This window comes from Lactuca sativa, chromosome 5 (assembly GCF_002870075.4).
Source record: "Lactuca sativa cultivar Salinas chromosome 5, Lsat_Salinas_v11, whole genome shotgun sequence".
NCBI classification, from domain to species: Eukaryota; Viridiplantae; Streptophyta; class Magnoliopsida; order Asterales; family Asteraceae; genus Lactuca; species Lactuca sativa.
Genome location: NC_056627.2, coordinates 157,666,140 through 157,687,379, shown reverse-complemented (window position 1 = coordinate 157,687,379; position 21,240 = coordinate 157,666,140). Strand labels below are relative to the sequence as shown.

General features: G+C 31.3%; 1 long non-coding RNA gene across 1 annotated transcript; it reads left to right on the top strand.

Annotated features, from left to right (window-relative positions):
• Positions 1-1,043: 1,043 nt before the first annotated feature.
• LOC111908082 (uncharacterized) lies at positions 1,044-2,480 on the top strand. Its single transcript, XR_002855753.3, has 2 exons — positions 1,044-1,303; positions 2,232-2,480. It is a non-coding gene; the product is annotated as an uncharacterized LOC111908082 (long non-coding RNA).
• Positions 2,481-21,240: the final 18,760 nt, after the last annotated feature.

Below are 21,240 nucleotides of genomic sequence, written 5' to 3'. Positions count from 1 at the left end.
GTTTAGGGCTAAATTGTAGGCTGTCTCTTATCTGCAAAATATCAAGATCGATAGTGAGTTATAGGGATTGAAATCGAGCTAAAGAGCGAGTTTTAGGCATGAAATCGTTCAACAAACACATTGATTAGCGTTTCACGTGATACCTTCATAAAGGCATGTATATTAGGAAACATTAAAAGGTGAAAAAATTGACCTTTATACGATCACTTAAACTTCAACTCTTGAAGTATCCGTTTTGTGATAAATTAAGAGCACCCAAGAACCAAGATATATGAATTTAATCAACTGATCCCACCAACTTCCTGAATAGAAAATAGAAAATCTAGTATTAGCTAATCAAAAAGTGTGTGTTTATCTGTGACAGCTGTTCTAGTGGCGGTCGACGGAGGTGATGGCTTCGGGAGTTCTAACAGAGACGATGGAACAAATGCTTGAGTGGGTCATGGAGGACGTTGATGGAGAAGAAGAAGGTGGGGGGAGGCGGCATCTATTATGCTGAAGATTTGAGTGGTCTTAGGGTTTTTTTTACTGGAGGAAGAAAACTTGTTTATTAGAAAGAGAAACGGGATGATTTCTGCGATGACGGAGAAGAAGAGCGGATATAGGGGAAGGGGGACCAAGAACCGAAAGATTTTTGCCGGGATCTTAGGCTTCTTCACAGTCAGGACTAAAGAACTTGGTCAAACCTCCTATGATAACAAGTTCATATGCATTGGTTAATTGTACTTAATTCTTGACGTTTTTTACTCCTTAAGAAATATTATTATTTTATTGATGACTATTTGTACCATTAGCTTAACAATTTGAACGTTTTAAAAAAAATATTATTATTATATTGAATCTATTTATAAAAATAATGAGATTTCTTTTATAAGATAGTAAAGATATATATATTTTGAAGGGGAAAACAAATTAAAGTACTTTAAAATGACCAAACCCCCCCCCCCCCTAAAGGAGGTGTCAAAAGCACGTTACGGATTTAACAAAAAAAAATATCATGATGGGCCAAGTGGGCAAGTTAGCAATAGTTGAGGTACTATAGTGCAATTTTTTCTTTGTCTAATCCCAAAACTAAAAAGCACACAAATTACAAACCCGTGAGTCCGTGACCATTCTTCCCTGTTTTGACGCTGGTGGTGCAACTGCAACTTCTAGAGAGAGAAACAAAACAAGAGAGAAGATGACAAGGGGAAAACAGAAGATCGAGGCGCAGAAGAAAAATGCAGAGAAGAACCAGAAATCAAAAGGATCTCAATTTGAAGCACGTGCCGTTGCTCTCAAAATTACATGCCCAATCTGTAAAGTAAGTTCCTCTTTGCGCGATTTATATGATTGTTTAGGTTTGATTAAGCTGATCGTTTATTTGAATTCTTATCTGGATTTCACATATATGATTAAAAGAAATGATTTATTCTATATGAACAACGGTAATTTTGATGTTGTAGCTGGGAGAGGAAGGAATTTGGAAGATTGTTTGCTTGTTTTAGTTCTATCGGGCTTTAAATTACACAATTGGTTGAACTTTGATCTTTGTTTTGTTTGTATGATTAGAAAATACAATATTCTCTGCATGAGCAAGCAGTATTTTTGGTTTGTAGCAGAGATAAGTAATTGGAAGATACACTCTTACGCATGTTGATATAGTGTGTATGTGTTGCTTTTTTAAAATTTGTTTGTATACTTATTGAATTTTGTTTTGAATTCCGATCTGAGTTTGCTTTGGAACAATTAGAAAAAATAGTAAGTCGATATAGACTTATAATGTGTATGTTTTACTTATTGAACTTTGTTTTGAATTCTCATCTGACTTTGATTTGGTAAATTAGAAGAAACACTTATTATAGAATAGTAATTTTGGTGGTGGAGCACAATAGTTGAAGAAATTTCAAGATACAAATATTGATTTAGTACTGGTTTGCTTGTTTTAGGTGTATTTGGGTTTATTTCTGTTTGAATTTGATCTAGGTTTCATTTGGGTGATTAGACAAGATGATATATTCCATGAATTTATTGCATTTAGATAATTGGAAGTGATAGTATACCTATATGAACAGCAGTAATTTTGGTGTTGTGGCAGAAGCTTGAAACAAATTAGATGATACACATAGATATAGAATCATTTCTTGCTTATTTAAGTTTCATTTAGTTCTAAATGATACTAAATGACCATTTTACCCTTTTGTCCGGAATTAGTACCTAATGGAAAATGCATTGGGGTTTTGACTTTTCAGGTGCAGTTAGCAAATGAGAAGCAGCTTGTTGATCATTACAGCTCCAAGCATCCAAAAGAGAAGCCTCCAAGCAACTCTGAATGATCTGATCTGTATGCATTTGGATTGATGCAAAGGTTTGTGTTGTCTGTTTTTCATTTGCATGAAGATAATGATATGTCTAGTGTTTCTTTTGCTTTGACATTTTCATTTCTGCCAAAACCGAGTATAAAAAAGCTTAATTGATATAGAGATGGTTTTGTTTTGTGATGTGTGATTCTAAATCCAAGAAAAATCTACTCAGTTGTTATAGCAATTGGGTTGATCTTTCAAAGTATGATGTGGTAAGAAGAAAAGAATTGGAAGTATAATGTTGTAATTGGGTATGCATCAATAATAAGGAAAAAATAAAATAAAAGTATAATGTTGTAATAGAAAGAAACAGATAGTGATATTTCTTCTTAGCAAATTAATTCATCCACATAAAATATAAAATATATGATTTGCCTTATACGATAGCTGCAAATATGTTGTATCTTATATAGATGAATCAATTTCTTAAGTGGAAAAGACTTATACGATAGTAGCAAATGTGTTGTATTTTATGTTATGGATCAATTTCTTAAGTGTAAATATCATTCTTTTTTTTTTTTTTTTTTATACTCCATGTATGCTAAAAACAAATACATAATTATTAAGAAAGAGAAAAATCAAGGGTAAAAGTGGACTTATAACTTGCACAACTAGATGAATTGCTAATAATGAATGTAACATCAATTATGAGATAATAATTTTTGTATTAATTTAAAATATTTTTATTATTTTGAACCATATAATTAAAATATTGAAAGTTAAAATTTATAGTAGCCAATGAAATTTATAAAATAAAATCTTCAAAATTAGTACACATGATATAAATGGCTTCTAGCCACAGATTATGTGCAACCTGAATTATGTATACTTTTTTAACAGCCACAATTTTATAAAAAAACTAGTAAAGAGCTAGCAAGGAACAAAATTACGTAGGAGAGTTAAGAATCGGATTTTGTAACCATCCGTTTAATCCTATTTTACATTTCATGTTCCTAATACCAAACCAATTAAACGAAAACATTATCACCTTATCAAACAAAATGTTTTTAGGAAATGAGTTCGACTTGTAGATGACGTTATTTCTGCAACTCCAAATCACCCACATACTTATACATACAATAACCTCAAACACATGCTTTTTATTCATGGATAGTTTGGTTGTGTCAATCCAAGAAAGGAGTTCTGGTAGGAATCATGTTTAATAACGAACACCACACAAAAACATTCACTTTTATAGGCATATATATATATATATATATATATATATATATATATATATATATATATATATATATATATATATATATATATATATATATTAACTATGGTTATTATTAATAGAATTAACAAAGATACTATTTTTGGAAAATTGATTGTTTTTAAAATAGTATGTAGACTTCATAGTTTTTTGGTTTTTTGTATCATATTCAAATAAACAAGCTAAGTACATCATATTAGAATTTGAATAGCTAGTATTAAAACTAAATAAACGTCATACATTTAAAAAAAATTAATATAGTTGAAAATAAATATTTATCTTACTACTTGAAAATAAAAGCTTTTATCATAAGAGATATAAAAATACTGTATATTAATACATAATATAAAATATAAATATCTGTAAGTCTTATAATATGATTAAGATGGACACTTTACATGTTCTAGAATATGAATTATTGAACAATAATGTTAACATAGATGATGCTTAATGAAATCTATGGATTTGCCTTTCTTACTTTTAATAAGATTGTAGTCTATTATTATTATGTTTTTATTTAATAAAAAAATATCGATAAAGTTTTTCATTAATTAATGAATGGATTTAATAAAGACAAAATTTAAAGTAATATAGTAAAAGTATCCATTTGAAATTTGAATGACATTAAGATATTATGCAAAGATTCAGTCCTTGTAAAATAAAACCCTATTGTTAAATTTTACATAATCCCTATTTTAATAAAATAATAGTTTTATTCTTCTTTTTGACATGTGTCATCTTATTAAATCTTTTAATTAATGCATATTATATTCTTTTTTTGTCATGTGTCACTCTATTATGTCTCCTAATTAATAATTGCCACTTGTCAACATATTGATTATTCATTTTAAATTTTAAATTTCCCACTCTATCTACATTAAATTAATAGCATTAAAATAAAATTAATACAAATTATAAAGTGATATAATTTCATATATTTATTTAAATCAATGATTATAATTTTATATATAACTAAAAAATATCTTAATTAATAATTTATTTAAACTAATTGATTAATAAGTTTGAGTTTTTAGTATAAAAATTTAATTAATTTTGTAACCGTGATTTCAACGGGATATAAACTAGTTAACTATAAAATAATAACTCTTACACTAAATTGATATATAATTTGTAAATATTGCAAACCTTCTTATAACATATACATCTATCAGAATTAAATCATTCAATACATCTATCATCAGTTTGCGTTTAAAAAACTAAACACGGTTTTCTATTTAGTATTATGATTTAAAGTTATGATTGATTAATGTGGAAATTCATTGTCTATTGATTTTTTTTATTTCAATCATGATGATTAATTGATGTATGAACTAAGTTAATATAATATAATTTTTTCTATTAATTAATTAAAAACCATTTATCTGAAGAAAAAATGAATTATAATTAAAAATCATTTTTTGATATTTTTTTATTTAATTTACTTGTCGTTCTACATTTAAAATATTTAAACAGTTTTAATTATTTTGAAAAAAATATGCATATATTTTTAAGTTTATTTTATATTTTTTATTTATGTTTTAGATTTAACGTAATATAATTAAAAACCACTTATTTGTAAGTTAATTGATATATGAACTATTATTTGTAAGTTAAACTTATTTATATTTTTATTTATGATGGTTAATTGAGATATGAACTATTAGTTTTAAGTTGATACAATGTAATTTCTCTGATAATTAATTAAAAACCACTTATTTGATATTTTTATTTAATTTGACTTGCCGATTCTATATTTATAATATTTAAACCTTTTATAGGGTTTTATACAGAAAGTCCTATTATTTTGAAAAAAAATGCTAAAGTCCTAGAAAAAGTGAACATAAAAGTCTTGATTATTTAATTTTACATGATAATCTGTTATTTCCTGTTAAAATAAAAATAAGAACTATTTCGTTAATTTGGGCTAAATAATAAATAATCGGGGACTTCTGTTTAAAAAAAATTTATGACTTTATGAAAAAAAAATCTTAAATAATGAGATTTTTCTGCATAAAACCATTTTAACTATTTTGAAAAATAGCATTTGAATATATATTTTTAATTTTATTTTATATTTTGATTTATGTTTTGAATTTGTTATAATATAATTAAAATTTATTTTTGTAAATTAATTGATATATGAACTATTATTTGTAAGTTAATTGATTTAGGTTTTGATTATAATGGTTAATTGATATATGAACAATTATTTGTAAGTTAGCACAATATAATTTTTTATAATTAAAAAATTACATTGTGTCAACTTACACAATGTAATTTTTTACCAGGGCATTTGGCTTAACGGTAAAGAATGATTCTCTCAAATGAGATGTTATGGCTTCAAATCTCACTAGAAGACATACGTGGTGTTTAAGAGTAGATTAGTTTGTCGTTTGAAAAAAAACACAATGTAATTTTTTATTTAACCAATTAAAACCACTTATTTGAAAAACAATTGAATTATAATAAAAAATAGTTTTTTGTTTTTTTATATAATTTTACATATCGTTCTATAATGCTACGTAGCTTCCTGGATGTCTTGTGGTACTTGGGTGAATTCTCCTTCCAAGGTTCATGCGAGAAGTCACATTGCAAAACGAGTGAACGCTAGGTCAGGAAGCACTATATGAGTGTTGTCCCGATATTGTTCTTCGATGCCTAAGTATGAATGTTGATATTAATGTTGTTTTTTTCCGAAGAAAAACCTTACCTTTCTTTTGGCCAAGGCCGCTTTTATATGCTTCATAAGAAAGAGTTGTATCAGCCTCTTACCTGGTTTCTTGCATAATCCGAGTAAGGACAACTACTTGTTTCGTACATTTCTATATTTGTTTATTATGAATATATGTACGATGCCCTTTTCAGGGATATGCCCCTTCCATGGTTTTTATTTGGCATATATTGCTACCAACCTGTGGTTAATTGTTGTATTTGTGAAGAATACTCTTGATTGTTGCTTTATTGTGTACCTGGATTGGTATTTGATGGCTCGGCCGACTCGAGTATACCATTAAGTCTCATAGTGTAAATGGTAAAAATGGTGTAGATTTTTTCCGCTTACACTATGACCATCTTCGAGAATCTAAGTGTCGTGTGTGAGCTAGTAGCAATTTGCATTTAATGCAATCAGCCGCCCGTTAGTCACTTCGGTAGGTTGATTAGATTGTGTAATTAATGTTAAAACAATCCTTATCTTTATATATCAGATATGGAGATTTTGGAACTACCTTCATTTGTACTTCCTGCTTTTTCAAGATCTTTTTTTGTCATGACCTTGGGCATGTCATCTGCATTGACAATCATTATTTACGTCACTTAATAATGTAAATCTCTTATAAATAAATAAATACAAAACTTTCATATATTTTACGTGTTTATATAAATGGTATTTATATATATTTATTATGTATATATTATATGGATAAATATTATAGTAATATAATATTTGTATGAAATCATATTTTAAACTTAACAAATTGTGTTAAATAAATATTCATAATTAAAATATTATTTTGAATAAATAACCTATATAAAAATTGTAGTAGTTGTGAATACGAAAGCGTGAGTATAAAGAACATAAAACCTGACGTTGTATGAAGAAGTTATGATTTTTTGAAGTTATGCATTGCATCCGTATTTGTTATAAAATATGAAATAAAAATATATTAATTTTTTAGCCAAAGTTATGTAAATAAGAGTTGTAGTACACGAAAATACGAAGTCGTATATGAAGAACATCGAGAACGAAACTAGTATGAAGAAGTTATGAATTTCCCAAAATCATTCATTATATATTCTTTATATATATCAAAGTGAAAATAGATTACATTTTAGCCAAATTAGTCTTGATGAAAGTTGTAATACGCGAAATTACGAATCTATCGATATAAAGAACATCGAAAAAAGAACTCGTATGTGAAAGTTACAATTATCAAACGATAAGAAGAATTTAACTGACAGCAGCAGACCTTTCAACCCCACCTATCGTAGGGTGACGTGACATCACCAGAAGCTACCACGTGGCGGCTAGCAATGGAGTCGGTTTGGAGTGAATCAACCTTAATCAAAACCTTTTTACGAAAGTTCAAAATCTGATCCAAACCGCTCTGTAACCCGTAGGGTTTTGAATAATTAAACTCATACCCTTATCCATTGAATCAACAAATATCCAAACTACCCCATAACCCTTAGATTTTTTGGATAACCAAACATATTTTACTTAATTATTAAGTAACATTTCTTAAATAAAAACGTCTACTATAACTTAATACTTAAAATAAAATTTATTAATTAAAACAAAGGTCGATTTAGAAAATACATTATGTACTCGAGGATGTTCGGTTGGAATTCAAGATCATTACTAATAGAGAATAGTTATTGTAAAATTTAGTTCAATTAATAGATGATTTTATTGATTTACAAATGGCGTTGGCAATTACTTTATGAAATTCAAATGGAATGACATCATGATTATTGAAAAAAAAAAAAAAAAAAAACCTAGAAGTTTCGATGTCGACTACTCGAGCCCCAGGTAAACATAGTTTGGCCTTTGGACTTTCAAATGAATTAAAAATAAATGATATACAATTTAAAATATACTAGTTGGATTTATACTAGGTGAATTAAAGATAAACGATATACAATATAAAATGTATAATTCGAAAATTTATACTAGGTGGATTATAAACTGAGCGGATCGGTGATGATCAATACCCGACCCTTTTAATAAAAGGGTTAACAGGTACGAGTCGTTAACGAGTAATGATGGGTTTTAGGCATAAGAACAATCATATGTGCTCATACAAACCCTAATGCTTGGATCTAGGTTTCTCTATTGTACATGCTTTGAATCCAAGACTAATAAACTTAGATCTAACATATTATAAACTGAATTAGGGTTTAGAGAATTACCTTTGATTGTTATATAGCAATAACAATCAATTCCTTGCTTGGATTGGCTTCAAAAGCTTAGTGCCTCAAGTGCTGCACCTCTAATGGAGTCACAAACACCATATACAACTTGGATTAAGAGGAGAAGAAAAGAGGCTACCCAAAAATGACTAGAAACCCTAGAGAATCAGTTGTCCACGTTTTGGGGGCCTAAGGGGTCCTTTATATACTTGTGTGGGCTGCTAGGGTTTCAGTCAAAACCCTAATGGACAGCTTAAACTCTAAGCAGCCCATGGAACCTTTTGGATAAGGCCATGGACGAAAATATGATGGGCTCCCATCATAATTTCGTTCACCCCTTGTTCCTTTAGCTTTCCTTAGTCCAATAACTCAATTGTCCAATAATTGCAGTCCAGTCCCCTAAATTTAATTAATCTCTTTTAGCCACAAAATTAATTATTAATTAATTTTTAACTAATATTAATTAAACAATATGATTTCTCCTTTAATATATTATTCTCATAATATATTAATAAATCATATTTATACCTCTCTCTCCTTAATTCATCCTACATATTGCTATGGTGAAGGCAACCCAAAAGGACCATGCTCATATCGGGTCAAGTAGATATCAAAATAGTTATGGACTTAGACACTAATCCAACAGTCTCCCACTTGGATAAGTCTAATAACTATTTTCCGTATGACTTCAGAACCTGATCAACAATCGTAGCTTTCAAAAGCCACTATCAACTTTGATCTTATCAGATAGCGTGTCCTCTAGATAAGGGATTATATATTCCTCCATTCTCAAGATATCGTATAGACAAAAGACATGAATTTCAATCATTCTCTCTATACTGTTTCCCGACTTCCGATTTATGACGACTGATAACAGACTACAATTGAACACATCAACTTAGTCCCGGCTTGGCCAAGCGCTTAGGTGTCATCACTAAATCATCGAGAGGCCCATAAATATCGTTTTTATCCCACTTTCGATAAAAGGAATGAATAAACTTCGACTCAAATGCTCGGTTGTATTTATTGATCGAATCACACACAACAATGAGTTTTATAACACCAAGTTACTGGTGCGTTTACTTATTATCAATGTGCAACCGATCAACAAATAACAACTCATACGTCTCGGTTTCAAGAATATACAATATTATCGTCTCACTAATCACTCGTGATAAATCCATGAAGTGATCCAAGTGAGCATGGGTTTAATCCAATACTCTAATCTTATCAAAGCACTCATGAACTCTGCAGCAAACTTGTGCCATGTCTAAACACTTCAGACAATCTACAGACATATTCATGACAGTCTTTATTCATACCTACTCCCAACGTATGACCGACTATGGATGTTTGAATAACCTAGTTATTCTGGAAGTCAAAACATGCAAACTGAAACATAACAATAATACTTAATCCTATATGGCCCCAAACTTGTGAGAGTAAATAAAACATGTCTATTTATCCACCATATTGATTACTCATTATTTATCATTTAATGTTTCGGATAATCAACTCATTACTTGAATTACAACAACGATTGTCCCATGCTCTAAGCATGCACACTTTGTTTCCTATGGTCCATGCTTTGTGAAATATATCAATTGAAAACTTTTCCAATGATTCTCATTTCACAATTCCTTAATCCCCATTGTTAGTGTAAGAACACAAGGTTCTTACCACTACTAGAATATGCTAGATTCTAACATTTTTCGCAACGATCCTTTCATAAAGTCATAGCACAAAAGTCACCAAGACTAGGCTAATGAAATTACAAAGTACTTTCTTAGAAATTGTTACAAGACAATTCCATAGACGTGAAGTCTCACATTCAAAGTACATTCATTTGAACATCCTTCCTGCATAAAAGTTTCTAATCTAGGCATAGACTCTCAATATCCAACTCCCAATATGGAAACATTTCCACATTTGCCATATGACAACTCATTCTTAATAGAATCTTATCTATTCATAATAATGTCGATATGGTCCATCCAATACCATACTTCCAACTACTCACAAGCGACCAATCCTCAGCGAACTTTGGATCGTCCTTTGATAGTTGTTTAATTATTTTAGTCAAACCCAATTCTAGTCCTTTTTCCCTCTTAATGCGCTAGACATTTGGAAAATATTAGAATGGTAAAATATTATAGCATTTGCAATCGATCCTATACCCGAAGCGTATGGGACATGATGCATAAATGTCTTACATAAAGATATGATACTTTACCAATCTTTTGCCATAATATGTGTCATGTTCTCACAATTCGAACTATGAAGAGGGATGCCGTAATCATAATCGAAATTTGAGAACACACAATGTATCCTTTGACTGAAGGTATTGAAATTTCTCAATCTAAGCTTTAGATTTTGAAACGAAGTATAATATTCTCTCCCTTAATTATATCAAAACAACTTTTCAACCCATGCAACTTTGCAAATTGAATCTTTGTTTTTCTATAATTAATATTGCTAACTTGCAATACTCGCCATAATAATCATACAATCATAACACTTATGCTTCCATTATCATGATGATTGTTATCATATAAGCATAACACTTATGCTCCCACTATCTTTGACATGTATTCAGAAAATAAATGAACTTCCAGAAAAACAATGCCTATTGAATTTCTAAAATTCATATTTTTAATACTAGATGATTTGATAAGCCTTTATCTAAGCTTCTTAAACTTATACACCTTTGCATTAGATAGCTCATATGTGTGCTTAAACAATTTTGAATTTATGTTACTAAGTTCCAAATGTTCAAACTAATTCCCAAATCTCACAATTTGAACTATGGAAAGGGATGCCGTAACCATAATCGAATTTGAGAATACAATTTTCACAATTGCTATCTTCTTAAAAAATCTCTTAGTGAAAGCATTTCCTCACAGTCATTTTCATGAAGGAGGGAATCTTATGACACTTAGATTTTATGGTGTATGAGTTACTATCCATGTAAATTTGCTAAAACAAAGGTTTGCGACAAATCCAAACTCATATGGACTAAACTTTCTTAATCTTGATTTCTTGCCTTATGGTAACACGAGTGCCCACCATGTCTTCTAAGTAGTTTAGTAACTTGTCCTTACATAGCAATGTACTTTCCATCGATTAAGCCGCTAGTATTCATTCAAATGAGAACTCATAGAACTCACATACACAATTAACTCAATTGGAATGGCACAGAAACAAAATAATGTCAGCACGATAGGTTGTAAACCTCAAGTCGTGTGCTAGTGATGATTTATAAGGTTTATTCTTGATTTGTTCTTGAAACCTTTCAAGACCATTAAGACTCCCACTGACTCCTTGATATATAAGATTCTCTTGTCAAGAAACATTTCTTGACAAAGCAAATATTCAAGAGTTAGTGTAGTTTTTATCAAGACAAAACACTTCACATAATTGGTCCTAGTTGGTCTTTGTCTTATCCAAGACAGAACAACTTACCAATTTGAAATGTGCAAGAATAAGAAATTTTTTCCAAATTCCTCATTTGATGAGTGTTATAAACCTACTTAAGACTTGATATTGGAACGAAGTATGATTGACTTCTTGATTTACCCACTTCTACAATTCTCAATTCCCCTTTTTAGACATGCAATTGCACTAAGACTCACTTAGAGGATCAATTGAGACATGGTTCTTATTAAGACTTATCATAAAACACAATAAAAGGTACTCTCCCTTCTTCTTAGAATAGAGAAACTTTTATCTTTCTGCCTACTTGATTCTTCTTTATTCATTCTACTATTCATTGAAACTCTTTTAATCAACTCAGAATTACACTTAATCTTATAAGTATAATCATATTTACTAACCTTTAGTAAATCATGACGAATATCTTTTTCACTCTTGTGGTGGACTTGATCAACGCACAACTTAGAGTACTTGATCTCCTAGTCCTTCAATTGACACTTTGTCAAAGAATTAGTCTAAGTTTCCCAAATGTTAAAGTTTTTCATTCATCATACAATACACATTGCATGATTCCAAGTTTCTGTCCACTTGAAACTTGGGCGATGAGAAACTCTCCCTATTTGGTAAACTTTTGATATTTCCACAAATAATACAATTAAGAATCAAATCCATTATTGTTAATAATAGAAACCTTTAAACATCAATTTTTCATATATGCCATTGCAAGGATAAATAAATAAGGTAAAATCAAAATTCATTTTATTGCGGAAAAAAATTTGTCCTTACAATGCAATTCAATTGAAAAACTATGTTATTACATATTTCTTAACAATCTATTCTAACTCCAAGTAGTAGTTAAAGAATCCAATCTTCAAGTAATGCGATCGAAATCCATTTCTTCACGATCAGATTCAGCTCACTTCTTCCCTTAAGCTTCCTCTCTTTTCTTCGATCCTACAAAACATCAAAATGTAATCTTATCACATCATGTATTAAGAACTAGAATAGGAACTTAAAAGAGTTAGTTAATGGATTTTACCTAAAGCAGAGCCATACATCTTGACTCTCCCATCTCTTAGATTTCTCAGGTAGTTAGGGCAGCTTCGTCTCCAATGCCCCTTCTCTTGGCTATAAAAGCAAATGGACTCCTTTGGCACAACACATCGGACAATCACAGACTTAGTTCTTTCTGGACTTCCAATGTTGCCAGTGTCCATTGAAGTTTGGGAGCTTGATTCACCAGACAAATTTGCTTGACCAGCACGCCAAATCATTGTTGATTCAGTAGCTATAAGCAAATAGGTGAGATTAATAAGGGTCACATCGTGGTCCATCATATAGTACTCTCTAACGAACTCACTATATGATTCAGGAAGTGACTGAAGAACCCAGTCAGCAGCCAACTCACTTGAAATCTTGACACCCAAAATGTTTAACCTATCAATGTGTGACTTCATCTCTAAGACGTGCGCACACACAGGTTTCCCATCTTCGTGTTTACTTGCCAAAAGGGCTTGAGTGAGCTTGAACTTTTCAAGCCTTTGAACTTGTGGGTTAGGGAGAACAATTAGAGGAGGTGGAGGAAGTAAAGCATGACTCTCATTTCCTTGATCATGTCTCGGAACGTCATCTTCATATGGAAAACTTGTTCCATGGGATTTGGGAAGACCATGATTGTCAGAACTAGACATCTACAAAACGGGAGAAAGTTCAAGTTAAGTTGATTGAGTCCTTAATAAAACACCCAAATGAGTTATTAAGGCTAGGATCCAACACAATATTCTTCAACCTAGAAGAGGGATGCTGTAATCTAGTTGCAGAATATTTGAAGGTAGGTAAATGACGATTTACCAATTTCCACCATGAAAAACGAAAAGGAAGTTTAAGTTTAAATGAATTGAAACTCCTAGATCTTTTGAGACTCATTGAACTTTTCAATGGCATGTTTAGTCTCGATTATGCCCTACTATTTGTGACTGGGATGCCGAGGATCACAAACAAGGTGTGAATAACCATACGAATCACGTGGTGCACTCGACGCTACTATCACGTAATCAATGTGCCGGTTAGCCACACACGCTCCATTGATCTATGACAAACATTGAGTCACCCTTTGCTACCAATTTCATCCCCAAATTAGTGTGCCGGTTAACCACACACGCTCCACTAACGTTTGACAAGGGTACGAAGTGTAATTCCATGGGTTAGCATACAATTTCACCTTTTACCTAAAGTAACTATGATTTCTGAATTTGTATAAGCATTTAGTTACTTTGTACTTCATTATACTTATATTGGAAGGTTTCTATCATATCCTACCCGTTTGGCTAACGACCCTCCACTAGTCAAGAGTGCGGTGGGTAAGAGTGGATACCCATTAAATCGCCATTTTATAGGCAATTTCCTTAAACACCCCTTATAGACCAACTTCGTGAATGAGGCCTACTAACGGTAAGACTGAAGTTTACTCATACATATATAATATTAGAATTTCAATGTTATATATAGTATAGGGTGTATTTTACACTTTTAAAATACTAGGTGGTTTAACTTATTAAATTATACTTTTGATTTAATTAAATGTAAACCAAAAACTTTATGGATTTATTAAATCACTTTTAATTATACACTTTAATAAATTAATAACCATAAGGGTGTGATTTGAACTTTTCAAATGACTAGGGTTTTAGAATTTAACATTTCAAAATTAAACTTTTAATCAACTTTTAAATTCCAAAACTTGAGGGCAAGTTTTGAAACATTTCAAAACATTTGGGATCAAATAACAAATAACATAAATTAAACTATTAATTTGGAGATTATCTTTTGACCTAATCTCATTTTATTCATAAGATAATTACCAAATAATTTAAATAATCCACATTTATCACATAAACAACCAATAATTAAAAGATTTGAAATTATCTATTGTTATGGCAAGGATAATCATTAATTTAAGATAAAAATCAGATTTTAACTTCAAAAAACGAATTAGGCATTAAATCCAAGTCAAAATAGCAGTTAAATCCTGAAATACCCTCTGTCTGACGCTCGAACTCGCCGAGTCAGCTCTGAATTCGCCGAGTAGGGGCCAACTCGCCGAGTCCAGATACTGACTCGCCGAGTTGATTCGGGCAGAGGCCAAAAACTCGATTTTTAGCAAACAAAACAGTTAAGCATCACATACAACTGAAACCAATAAAGGCTCTGATACCACTGATGGGTTTTAGGCATAAGAACAATCATATGTGCTCATACAAACCCTAATGCTTGGATCTAGGTTTCTCTATTGTACATGCTTTGAATCCAAGACTAATAAACTTAGATCTAACATATTATAAACTGAATTAAGGTTTAGAGAATTACCTTTGATTGTTATATAGCAATAACAATCAATTCCTTGCTTGGATTGGCTTCAAAAGCTTAGTGCCTCAAGTGCTGCACCTCTAATGGAGTCACAAACACCATATACAACTTGGATGAAGAGGAGAAGAAAAGAGGCTACCCAAAAACGACTAGAAACCCTAGAGAATCAGTTGTCCACGTTTTTGGGGCCTAAGGGGTCCTTTATATACTTGTGTGGGCTGCTAGGGTTTCAGTCAAAACCCTAATGGACAGCTTAAACTCTAAGCAGCCCATGGAACCTTTTGGATAAGGCCATGGACGAAAATATGATGGGCTCCCATCATAATTTCGTTCACCCCTTGTTCCTTTGGAATTCCTTAGTCCAATAACTCAATTATCCAATAATTGCAGTCCAGTCCCCTAAATTTAATTAATCTCTTTTAGCCACAAAATTAATTATTAATTAATTTTTAACTAATATTAATTAAACAATATGATTTCTCCTTTAATATATTATTCTCATAATATATTAATAAATCATATTTAAACCTCTCTCTCCTTAATTCATCCTACATATTGCTATGGTGAAGGCAACCCAAAAGGACCATGCTCATAATCGGGTCAAGTACATATCAAAATAGTTATGGACTTAGACACTAATCCAACAAGTAAACCAATCAAAAACTATGCTCCAAACCCATATAATTCTTACGGGTTTGGACCGTGTCGGGGTCAAAACTCGCTCCATTTCCAGATCTATTGGAGACTCATCATCCCCACCGATCACGATGATGACGTGGCATCATCAGACAGCGTCATGTACGCATGCTTTTCGAGATTCTTTTCTATAAATAGATTAATTGCTCGTCCTTCATTTTTTGCTAATTTCCGATCATACTTCTCTCTCAACCCTCGAGATTTTAGTCCCCCGTGATTTGATTTCTTTGTTCTTTTCGAATCATTTAGCGAAGCACCGGAGCATCAGAGAATCATTCTAAACGAAGGAACCATCGTCGAATTTACGCTCATGGAATTTCCAAGTTTTCGCAAGTCGACCCTGTAAGGTAATTTGCACTTACTATGCTTGTTAAGTGTAACTTATTTTTGTGTTCATTTTCGTTGTTATGAACCAGTAAATAAGATTTATCAGTAATACCATTTATAATACTGATTGATCTACTTATGAACGTAGTGTCAAGGTAAGATCTTAGCGAGTTGTTTAAAGTGGATTTTCCAAATAGTATATTTATATACCAAACGGATCCTACTTCCATATGATCTTACCTGGGCATTCCGTATTTGATCGACTTGCTATTCTTTGGGATTAATGAATAATCTGAGAAATAGTTATAACCTTATAAATACAAAAGAATACTAAAACTTAGTAATATTTGTATTTAGGTCATTTAAAAGGGAATGCAAAAGTGTTAGACGAAGAGCTAACTTATTCGCAAATCTTCCACCTTTAATCAGGTGAGTGCATAGTTACATTCATAAACATGATTTTAATAAAAGTATTTATTATTTGAAATATTAAATGTATACCTTGTATTGTGAGTGCATACTTACGTTCATAAGCATAATCTTAATAAAAATATTTATTACTTAAAAGATTAAATGTATACTTAATGCTTATTGTTTCTATTTTGTGATAAATGGATACCCTGTATTGTGATAGTATTGCATGAATAATAAATTTGTATTGGAAGTTAATTACATGTATGGTAACCTTGTCTAGTTATAAACTAAGGCATGTAAAGGATGACTAGTTCAAAGTTGGTTGAAAAAGTAAATAGTCTCATTCTAAGGGGTGTGTGCGACAGAGATTGAAACGAAGAGTAGAGCTTTGTTCTGTGGCATAGTTTGTGCAGGGGTATGGGTTTTGAACCAGGGTACAGTACGTACTAAGTCATCTAATGAAGTAAGATGATGACTACTGACTATTCTATACATTCTTGTGGAATATTATCGGGTGTTCGTTCTCGTATGTTTTTTATACTAGGGGTGAGTTATAATACGGAAAATCGGACCAGAATCGGAATCGGGCTAGAATCGAAACTTGTATAACTAGAAAATGCTTAAACGGTCCGGGTATTGGGTTCGAAAATTAGTTTTATTTAGGTTCTAGATATTCTGGGTATAGGTCCAACGGGTCTGGGTATTCCGGGTTTTGGAACTGGATATGTAAAAAGAACTAGAATCGGGTTTAAGGGACCAGAACCGATTTAGTGAGCCAGGGAACTGGAAACTGAATGTTATCAAAAATACGCTCGATCCATTAATCTGTTTTCTCTGCTCAATGACAAAGGCTTCTCAAAGATAAAACTCATCATCTGATGTGATTGATATCGACTATAAACATTCATCTCGATTTTTCCCTTCTCTGTGATCAACAACAAGAGTCTTAGTGGACTACAATAGGGACTCAAAACAACATTTTTTTTATTCTCTGTGATCATGTCACACCCTTATCCTGGCGGCGGAAATGCCAAGTGGTGCAACATTAGGTTGTTGGATCATAGATAAGGCTTTCACAATTAAGTTTTGTCTTGACCATCATACTCTTCGGTAGACTGTGAGTCGTTGTTGCCTTTTGATGAAAGGTCATCGGTCTCCATTAGTGACCTAGGAATACATGTGAGTTTTGAAAGTTCAACATAATGTTGATGAGTCCACAGGTTTTGTATACTTGAAAGATACTTTTTCAACTTTTGTTAAGTCAACTCTTGTTGCGTTCTTATGTTGCATATTAATTGTTCCTTTGATGTTTATGGTAGTGGAATTCATATAATTTAGTAACTAGATCTGAACCTATTTGGATAGATGAGTATATTATATTACTTTCATTGGTTTGGAAACCCATTTTTGGTACTAAGATAGTATTTCCTTAATGTTGTATGAACTACTTCCTTATGCAAGACAATTTAAGATGATAAGGGAAGTCTAAACTCATTTCCTCGCGTTCAAGGTACTATCACTACTTGTTCAATTAGTAGTATTTGATAGCTAGTTTTAGTTTAACAAAAATATGATGAGTTCCTATAATCAAGATATGACTATTGATCCTGAAAACCATGATGCTTCGTCAGACATCGAAAATATGTTTAGAAAGTTATGTCTGCTTCAACTTGCCATCAGGTTATAGCTAGCAACCACATGTGGGAGTGTCAATCATGTATAGATCTATACATATCTCTCCCGCTTACTTAAGATTTAGCGATTCTAGGCCGCGAGCTAGCTGAAAATCTTTCAGCATGTTGATGAATCGTGCCTCATCTAACTCTTGTTGTGGGGGCCTCCTCTGGTCGGTCGTGTTGTTATTCTCGATGTATTCTTACATGTTTACTTATTATATATATTATTTATCTTATACATATATAATTAGTGTGTTTTATGTAGCTGAGTATTTGGGCAAGTAACCACTAGGTACAAAGCTTTATCGAAAGGGTGGCTATAATAACGACTAGAGTATCGGCGTTTCCTGACAACTGGCCAGCGTAACAACTAGATATGATCTTATCTATCATTGTGATTCAGTATAACAACTAGGCATAATATTATCTAAAGAGTTTGGGCAGAGTATCTACCAGGTATAATATTATCCTAATGTTATGAGCATAATTATCTAACTACAATTAGAATATTAAAAATGGAAGGACTAAAAGTGACAATGTTCAAAAGTTAAAGGGATTAAGGAAGCCTAGGAATCCTTAGGAAGAAAGAAAAAGAGATAAGTGTTACCCAATAAATCTTGCTTTATCCTAGCTCCTCTAGTGACCTATATAAACCCTTATAAGGGTTCATAATTTTAGCCATCACAATTCCTAAGAGAATTTCGAAAATTCCCTTCCTCCTCGTCTCTCCTCTTTAGCCTCCAATTTGCTAGGGTTTAGATGTGATCCATTAGAGGCACGAGACTTCTGGTGCTTACTTTCTGAAGACCAACAAGCAATGATTACTAGTTTATTTGCTATAATAAACTAAGGTGTGTATTTTCTAATAATCCTTTAGTAATTTCGAGAATAGCAATGTACTTTTAGGGTTCTCTGTATTCAATAGTTGTTTGCAAATCACAGTGAGAACATAGATCCTTTAGAGTGCATGTGAACTTAGGGTTTATGTTTTTCTATCAAAAATAGATTTTTGTTACATATAAAACCCATAAATGGTATCAAATCTGTTGTTCTCATTGACCTTGCACAAAGTTGAATAGATCAAAATTAGGGTTTATTGAAACTAAATCCTAAGGAGGCAATTTTTGAAAATACCTAGGGTTCTTGAAACCCTAGCCTCCAACCTATATTTTCGAAATTTGCAAGGGTTTTAGAAACTCTAGCCCCCATTTCCAAAATTTCAAAAATTGAGCAACCTTTTAGAGTTTACATTGTTTCCTTATTTGTTATTTTAAATGCCTTAAAATTGAAACAATTAAAACATGATAAACCCTAGCCTATTTTAGAAAATTAGAAGGTTTAGGATTAGGATTAAATTTGAATTATTTTATTAATTGGATAATTGTAAATAATTATTTAATCCACAATGAATTAATTAATTTAAACAATTTTTTAAATTAAAAGATAAAGATTAAATCAAAATTGGTTTATTTTTAAATTAAATTATTCTTTTTTAATTTCGAAAATTTAAATCTAAACCTACTATTTTAGAAAAGTTTTAAAATACACCTAATACTATATATATATATATATATATATATATATATATATATATATATATATATATATATATATATATATATATATATAATATTAAAAGTTTAATATACTGTAAGACAAAGTCAGTCAAATCAATAGTAGGGTTTATTCACAAAGCTATACTATAATGGGAGTTTAAGGAAGCGGCCTATAAAATGACCGTCATTGGGTATCCATTATTACCCACCGCTGTCTTGTATGGTGGAGGGTCGTTAGTCGAACGGGTTTAATAGGACATAATCTCATTAATAAATATAATGATATAAAGTAAATAAACTATTTTCAAAAAAATCTCACTCTAAGTTACTTTAGGAAAATTTGAAAAGTATGTTAATCCATAAAATTGCACATTATACTTTATAAGTAGTTAGTGGAGCGCGTGTGGTTAATCAACACACTAATAATGAATATAAAAAGTAATAATGTGCATCTCGAAAATTGTCATTGTTAATGGAGCGTGTGTGGTTAACCGGTATATTATTGAGAGTTGATAAATGACATCGAGAGTGCCAAACATATTTGAATGGTTATTCATAACTGTTTGTGATCCTTAGTATCCCAGTCACAAATAAAAGAGCATAATCTGAGATTAAACATGCAATTAATAGATTCAATTAATCTCAAAAGATCTAGGAATTTCATATTTCGAAATTGGTGAATTGCAATTACCTACCTTCATAAATTCACGATAAGGTTACGACATCCCTCTTCTTTGTTGTGAATTGTAATATTGGATCCTATCCTTAAATATTAATTATGGGTTAAAATATCAAGGATTATTGTCATCTAACTAAAACTACTTTTTTGAATATTATATGTTGATGGCATACTCCTTATAGGAAATGACATTCCAACTATGCAAGAAGTAAAGTATTGGCTTGGAAAGTGTTTTGTTATGAAAGATCTAGGAGAGGCAGCCTATATTCTTGGGATAAGAATCTTAATGGATAGAAAGAAAAGACTAATTGGTCTTAGTCAAAGTACAAATTTAGATAAGGTAGAAAAGTATTTTAGTATGGAAATTTTCAAGAAAGGAAAGATACATATTTAGAGTAATGTCAATTTGAGTAAGACTAAAATCCCTAGTACAGATCAAGAGATAGCGGAAATGAGTCGAGTCCCTTATGCTTCAAAAGTAGGATCGATCATGTATGCAATGACATGTAATCGCCCTGATGTCTATTTTGCTTTTAGCATGGTTAGTCGCTTTCAAGGAAATCCTGGCAGAGGTCATTGGATAGTAGTAGATAACATTCTCAAGTATCTAAGAAGGACAAAT